This window comes from Anser anser (assembly GCF_964211835.1).
Source record: "Anser anser genome assembly, chromosome: 4".
NCBI classification, from domain to species: domain Eukaryota; kingdom Metazoa; phylum Chordata; class Aves; order Anseriformes; family Anatidae; genus Anser; species Anser anser.
The window spans coordinates 13,064,994-13,073,150 of record NC_139724.1 but is presented as its reverse complement, the minus strand read 5'-3'; positions in this window follow the sequence as shown (position 1 = coordinate 13,073,150).

Sequence of the window (8,157 nt, the reverse complement as noted above, 5' to 3'; positions counted from 1 at the left end):
GGTGAGGACCATGGTGAAGCAGGCTGTCCCCCTGCAGCCCATGGAGTACCACGATGGAGCGGGGTTCCACGCTGCAGCCCGTGGAGGAGACCACGGTGGAGCAGGTGGACCTGCACCGACGGAGGCTGTGGCTTGTGGAAGACCCCTGCCGGAGCAGATTCTGGGCCGGAGCTGTAGCCCGTGGAGAGGAGACCACGCAGGAGCAGGTGACCTGGCAGGAGCTGCTGCCTGTGGGGGATCCAGGTTGGAGCAGTTTGCTTCTGAGGGATGGACCCCGTGGTACGGACCCATATCTGGAGCAGTTCTTGAAGAGCTGCTGCCTGTGGGAAGCCCACACCGGATCAGTTCAGCAAGGACTGCATCCCGTGGGAGGGACCCCACAGCACAGGGGACAAGAGTGACCGAGAAGGAGCAGCAGAGAAGAAGCACTATAGACTGACCATAACCCCCATTCCCCCGTTCCCCTGTGCCACTTGGGGGGAGGAGGTGGAAGAGGGTGGATGGGGGGGAAGGTACTTTTGTTTTTTTTTCCTTTGTTTCTCACTTCTCTAGCTTGTTAGTAATACACAATAAATCTTACTACCTCCCTATGCTGAGTCTGTTTTGCCCGTCACGATAATTACTGCGCGATCTCCCTGTCCTTATCTCAACCCTTGAGCCCTTTTCATCATATTTTCTCCCCATTCCTCTTTGAGGAGGAGGAGTGAGAGAGCAGTTGTGGTGGAGCTCTATGATATTGTGGACATGGTGGGTAAGGGGACATGGTGGGTAAGGGGACCTTCGGGGATGTGGCCAGGAGCTGTCGGAGGAGCACGGGAGAGATGGTTGCCATTAAGATCTTGAGGAACGAAGGCAACCAAGGCCAGAGCGCCTGGAACGAGGTGAAGCTGATGCAGGCGCTACAGGCGGTGGACACGGAGGCAGCGCACATCGTCCGCTTCCTCGAGTCCTTCCAGGACAGTGCCTGCACCTACCTGGTCTTCGAACTGCTGGAACAAAGCCTCTTTGAATTCCAGAAGAAGAACAACTTCTCGCCGCTGCCCATGCGGCACATCCGCACCATCGTGGCGCAGGTGCTGGTGGCGTTGGCCAAGCTGAAGGAGCTCGCCATCATCCACGCTGACCTGAAGCCGGAGAACATCATGCCGGTGGACCACGCACGTCACCCTTTCCGCGTGAAGCTGGTGGACTTTGGCTCGGCCTGCATCTTCAGCGAGGTGTGCTTCATCAAGGAGCCCTACATCCAGACCCGCTTCTACCGGGCGCCCGAAATCCAGCTGGGGCTGCCCTTCTGCGAGAAGATGGACATGTGGTCCTTGGGCTCAAACCTTTCTTTACATAGGCAAAAATAATCTAGGAGCATAACAGATTACACACCAAAAAAAAAAAAAAAATCAATTCAGTGTAGTAACATGACTCGCAGGAGAAATCAGGCATTTGAGTAAGCTATCTGAAAACCAAAAGGCTGTGCTGATGGGTCAAAACACAATACAGGACACTGAAACCTGGCCTTCTGCTGCACCGACTTAAAAACTACCCCCACACTCACCAAGGCACAACCCCAACTAAAACACAGACACAGCATTTCAGCTCAAGTGTTAACCCTAACCCTAACCCTAATTAGAACCCTAAAAAAACCTCCTTAATCTCTCCATCTCCTCCTTGAGCTCTGCCACCAGGCTCCTCCACCTGCTTTCACCTCACACAGGCAGTATCTCCGTCAGCCTCCATTGGTAGCGGCTGGCTCAGGCACTCCGTGTAGCCAGAGGCCTGAACTGCTGCATCTTTCGGCAGGCACCCGGTCTGTGTCACCACAGTCTTTTTGATGAGTGCTTTATTGAGTGTTTGCCAGCTGGTGGTGACCATGGCTGGGGTTGCTGCTTGTACAGCCCGGCTGTGTAGGCCCAGGCAGAAGGTGCTGCTGGCCCCGCCCGCGCGTTCTCAGCCGCCCTCACGAGGGCTGCCGGGCCTTGGCGGCTTCCTCGGTTGCCTCAAGGGGCCTCGGGGCAGGAAAAAAGCCCTAAAAAAAATTAAAAAAGCCATGCCCGCCACCATCCCCCACTCCGCTGCTGAACATGTCTGCCCCGGAAAACGCTCATATCCAGATTGCCAAACTCTTGAGGAAATACTGACCCAACAGAAATTGTTGCCACCCTATCTATCCAGCAAGTAAAGCATCCATTCTTTAGGTCAGTAAATATTCCGACAGTCAGTCTGGCCTGTTTCTGACTACAAGCCTGAGAAGAGGACACACACGCTGCATTAAACTTGTAACTTCTCTAAGCATTATCAGGTCTTTCAGGGCTCACAAGATTGTTATGAAGATTTCAAATGACACAGATATCATGGCCCCTGCCAAATCATTTCAATGGTTAACTGCCCTTCCTGTATAAATCAAGGGTTCCTTTCAATCTGAGATATAGTCCTGCTTCAGTTATCAGATATTGGAGTTTATTATGGCTCCTACTGACCTGTTAATAAGCCAGCTCTTCAGGTCTCTTTATGCTTCTAGGTGTGAAACTGTAAACTCTCGTTTTGTATGAGAAACACCGTCTGCTTTCTCTGTTATCTTTCACTTCTGTGGCCAATGAAATTTTGAGAGTTGACATACAATTAACATGAAGAATAATGGAGTAAATGACTCTCATCCAAGGAGAAGCCCAGTGAGGCACTGAGATGGTAACAGCACAGAGAAACCCCAACCCTACCCTGAAAGGGAACAGTTCTCTAGCACAAGAACTTCCTTGTAAACAGCTGTTGGTGTAGCATCTTAAAAATGTAATGGAAAAAAAAAAAAAAAAAGGTTGTAAGGGGCATCAGTCTCCTGGAAAGAAAGGAGAGGCATGCTTTTGTTGCAAGTGGATCTGACTTAGCTAGTGAATGAGATAGGTGGTGAACTACTTGTGAAAGAGAGCTTGTGTGATGTGATGCAAAGAAAAAAAAAAAAAAGAAAAAAAAGTCAAAATGAAGGATACTATGTTCCTTCAAAAATCCTCACCTATCTTCAAAGGATGACCAGGCATGGTGAAGAACATGAGTTAGAGAAATGCAACAGGACTGTACATATCGTTTTTCTGACAGATTTCAGAGTAATTGTATAGAATCACTTATGTTGGCTATGTGTCTGCATGATATTAATTACCAGATGTACTCGGAGGGTCAATTCATAAATCTGGAGAAACTGCAATATTTGGGAGACGAGAAAAAGTGTGCTTAAATTACTAGACAATCTGAGAGCAATAGTCCTAGGGTTGTGGGACAGCATCACAATATAAGCTTGTGTCTGGCAGGAAATAATGTGGTGGAGGAATCGTAAAGAATGTGGAAGAAAAAAATGGGATTGTACTGTTCTGAAGTTAAAGTAATGTATGGAACTGGCTTCCTGGGATTTGAACACATCAGCCTGGCAAGCTTTCAGGTAGGAAAAGCTCACCTAAAGCTATGTGAAAGATACCTTTTCTTTTATAATTACTTGCAGACTGTGACAAAGCTATTTCTTGCCCTTCTCTCAGCTCAAATAAGGAGGAAAAGAAGTCTAAGGCTGACCAGTCAGAAGCCCAGCAAGGGGTGCAAATCTGAGACAAAATAATGTGAGGACAAAAGATCATAGCATCACAGAATCATAGAATATCCTGAGTTAGAAGGGACCCATAAGGATCATCAAGTCCAACTCCTGGCACCGCACAGGTCTCCCAAAAGTTTAGACCATGTGACTAAGTGCACAGTCCAATCGCTTCTTAAATTCAGACAGGCTTGGTGCAGTGACTACTTCACTGGGGAGCCTGTTCCAGTGTGTGCAAGGTGAAGAACCTCTTCCTGATGTCCAGCCTAAACTTCCCCTGCCTCAGCTTAACACCGTTCCCGCGGGTCCTATCACTGGTGTTTACGGAGAATAGGTCACCTGCCTCTCCACTCCACCTTCCGAGGAAGTTTTAGATCATCTTTTGTCTGGGACTTTATCTCTTTTGTATGCAAGCCTCTTTGGATTCTATCATTAAAAGCACAACAGTCTGCTCTTCAATGGTGCTTACATGTAGTAGTCGGTGCAGTGCTGGTGTTAAATATGCTGGATACTGCACTTCGCTTTTTGGTATCCTTCAGTACTTTACTGCTTCCTTGGCAGTCTACAGAGGTGATAATTGTGTGTGGATTGGGTTTTTTGAAGGTTTTATTTTTAAAAAACTTGGTAGCTATTGTGTATTTCTGTCACAGCTCTTATTATGTTCCAGTGATGGTTTGACAATTTTTATTTTCAAATTGACAGTTCCAATAATGATGTACCACTCAGGAAATCCGTAAATCTTCTGGTAGATAAATCCACTGTATATTTTTGTTTAATGTATTTGACAGCATTATAATGGATTTAAAATTACATTTATTGTGTGTGTTACTGTGTGACAAGGGATGGATTTCAACCATTCATTTCCCAGGAAACACAGCATTATTACTTGATGCAGAAATACTGCTTTTACATATAGGCTACTTATCACAATTTATACTTGCCCTCTGACAGTGATTCACATAAACCTTGCATGCTCTGTGGCCAAACCGGGAAAGCTCAGCAAGCGCTGAGTATTATCAGACTCTCATGCTGCAAGGGAAAATGTAGGGATTATGATTATATTAAAGCTACTGATCCTGTTTCATGCTGTACCACCATCATGTTGCCAGATCTAAGAGCACCTCTCAACTCTGCCCAACATGGAGCCTTTCTTTCTGACCATGTGTGTTCTTCACATGCATCTGACTGCAGCAGAGGATCAGGGAAAAGGGAGCAGCAGGGCAGGACACCTAGCATCTCTCTGCTCTTGCACACATCCAGGAAAGATATTTGATGAGTCCTAATAATTCAGATTTGTTATTTGAAACTGTTTTTGCATGTGAAAGTTGTTATTCAAAACTGTTTTTGCATGTGAAAGTATACTTTATCCTCTCCTGCTTGAGTAGATTTAACAAACAAGCCAATTTCACAGGCTTTTACCATGGGATAGGCCATGATATCATTACCAATTTCAAAATTATGCAAGAGTTCTTTCCATCAAATTCCCTTTCAGATCTCTTACAAATAATTCTCCATCTTTATGTAACACCTTTCTTTGTACTGGAAGACTTTTGTGAGACCTTCTGTGAGAGGGCTTTCAGTACACTGGGGGTACAGGGACCCTAGCCCACAGGACTTTTGATTAGCTTTCATGAGTTAAGTATGAATCATCAATTAAAGTTCCATTTTTGTGTGTCATTAGAACAGATTTGCTTCAACCCACACTTACCTATTCCTGGCAAAGCTCTTCTTAACAGCAGTTTACTGCTTTTCTAGATGCCCACTAAACTGTACTATCATCAGTGAGATTTACAGTTCTTGAACAGACTCTCTTATCAAATGAACACCCTTAACTTTGTTAACATAATGAATGTATTTGCCTCACACAGCTTGTTCATAAACTATGTCCTTCATACTGCTGGCTTGTCAGTTAATTAGCCAGCACAGGCATCAGATGGACTTTCATGCTCTTTCCCAGCTTATGCTTCCTTATCCACTGTACCTCAGAGAAGGGCTGCCTGTGTAAAACCATAGATCCTATTAGCATGTGTGGTGACATATGCTAAATTGAGTGCACGGCTTCCTCTCTCTTCTCTACCTGTGGTTCCCCCGTGGCTCATATCAGGCTTGTGGCTACCAAGGATAGAACATTCCCTCCAGATTCCTGCCACTTTTGCTCTCTACAAGCAAGCAAACAAACAAAGAAACACAAAACATCACCACCACCAAAAATTCATTCCTAAGTGTTCCAGAAAGGGAAGGGGAAATGGCAACATTTCAATTCAATCAGAATATTTTATTTTGGCTTTGATGCTTTTCCCCAATGATTTAGACCTGTCTTTCCTTAGTTTTCCTTTATTTAGTATGTGGGTGAGAGGGCAAGAACACAGACAAAATTGATTTTCCCCTTTTTTCTTTTTCTATTCCCTCCAGTGAAACTTGGAGAACAGTTTTTGTTTTGTTCCATTAAAAAAAAAAATCAGCAAGTGGCAAGAAAATCCCTTCCTTTCACTTTCCAGTTTGAGAAAATGAGGTGTTGGCCTGTTTTTACTCTAGTGAGATAACGTGTTGTTACTGCACTTTAAAAAAAAAAACACAAACAAGTGCATTAAAAAAAAGTGACTTTTTCTCTAGTAAAGTATTCTCTGATGAATGCATTACACCAGTATATTGATAATGGAATCATTTTCTTTCTTACCTGCAGTAGCAATAACTGCAAACTTTGCTATAGAATCGTAGAATCATTTAAGTTCAAAAAGACCTCTCAGATCATCAGGTCCAACCATTAACCTAACACAGCCGTCTAATCCTAAACCATGTCTCTAAGCACCACATTTACACATCTTTTGAATATCTCCAGGGCTGTTGACTCAACAACTTCCCGGGCAGCCTGTTTCAATATTTCACAACTCTTCCAGTGAAGAAATTTTTCCTAATACCCAGTCTACCCCCTTCCCTTCCCTCCCCCCTTTCCTGGTGCAACTTGAAGCTGTTTCCTCTTATCCTATCACTTGTTGCCTGGGAGAAGAGACTGACCCTCACCCTGCTACAACCTCCTTTGAGGTAGTTGTAGAAATTGATAAGGTCTCCCCTGAGCCACCTTTACTTGAGGCTCAATAACTCCAATTCCCTCAACCACTTCTCATAAGACTTGTTCTCTAGACCCTTCATCAGCTTTGTTGCCTTTCTTTGGACATGGACCTTGATGTCCTTCCTGTAGTGAGGGGCCCAAAACTGAACACAGTATTTGAGGTGTGACCTCATGAGGAGTACAAAGCCTAGTCTTGCTGACCACTCTATTTCTGGTAAAAGCCAAGGTGCTGTTGGCCTTCTTGGCCACCTGAGCACACTGCTGGCTCATGTTCAGCTGGCTATCAACCAATACTCCCAGGTCCTTTCCCATTAGGCAGCTTTCCAGCCACTCTTCCCCCCAGCCTGTAGCACTGCATGGGGTTGTTGTGCCCCAACTGCAGGACATTACTTGGCCTTGTTGAACTTCATAGAGTTGGCCTCAGCCCATCAGTCCAGCCTATCCAGATCCCTCTGATCTACCGTCAAGCAGATCAACACTCCTACCTAATTTGTTGTTGTCTGCAAGCTTATTGAGGATAAAGTCAGTTTCCTGGTCCAGATCACTGATAAAGATATTAAAGGGAACTGGGCTAAACAAGCCATCCCAATGTCATACCTGGACTGCAGTTTTGCAGAACCCTTTTAGACAACTGTCCTTGTCCATTTATTTCAAAGGATTTCTGTGGTTGCCTAACTAAACATACGGTAGGGTGATTAATATAATCTAATCTTTTTAGACTGTCCCATCACCACTAAGGACAGGAGGTTATGCAGTCTTAAAGTGCCTTGTAAACACTGAACCAGAGAGCCTAATGAATCTGAATTTATGTGGTTAATTTGAATGCAACAGTGAAATCTGAGTTTACAATGCTGGAAAAGCTGATACTGTCCTGAAATGGAGATAGTATTGCCTCAGTGCTCCCAGTTGTCTCCATTCATTCTTTTTCAGGATTTTCTTTTCTATCTTTTCTTAGTCTGATGATGATAACTTATTCGAGAGTTGTTAAGGAGTTTACACATTCTTACTCTCCTTTTTTCCAGGGACTGAGGCTCATTAGGAACATCTAGTTCCAATGCAGTTTTTATCTCTTTTTTGTCTATAACTTATTAGCTCTTAAAAAAAAAAAAAAGTTAAAAAAAAAAAGAAAAAAAGTAAAAAAAAAAAAAGGTTAGTATTTCACTGCAGAATTCACACTACCAATGAAAATTTCCCAGACAGAAGTTAGCGGAAGATATGTTATAAACTATATCAAACCTCAAATAGAAGCATTGTATATGGTAAAATTTCCTAATACAATTCAGTAGACTACAGTCACCACTAAATCATTCATGAAGCTATGAAAATTTTAAAAAATGATAACTTTGATGTTATTCATTGGGACTTTAAAGAGAGTAATTAGCATTTTTTTCTCCCTTGACACCATGACTGGTTTTCCCTCATCATTCTTTCTTGAAAAGAATCTTCTCTCAGAAACACAACTAAATATTATGAAAAATTAACAAGAAAACAAATGTGGGTGAGTAATGTTGACTACACCAAGGGC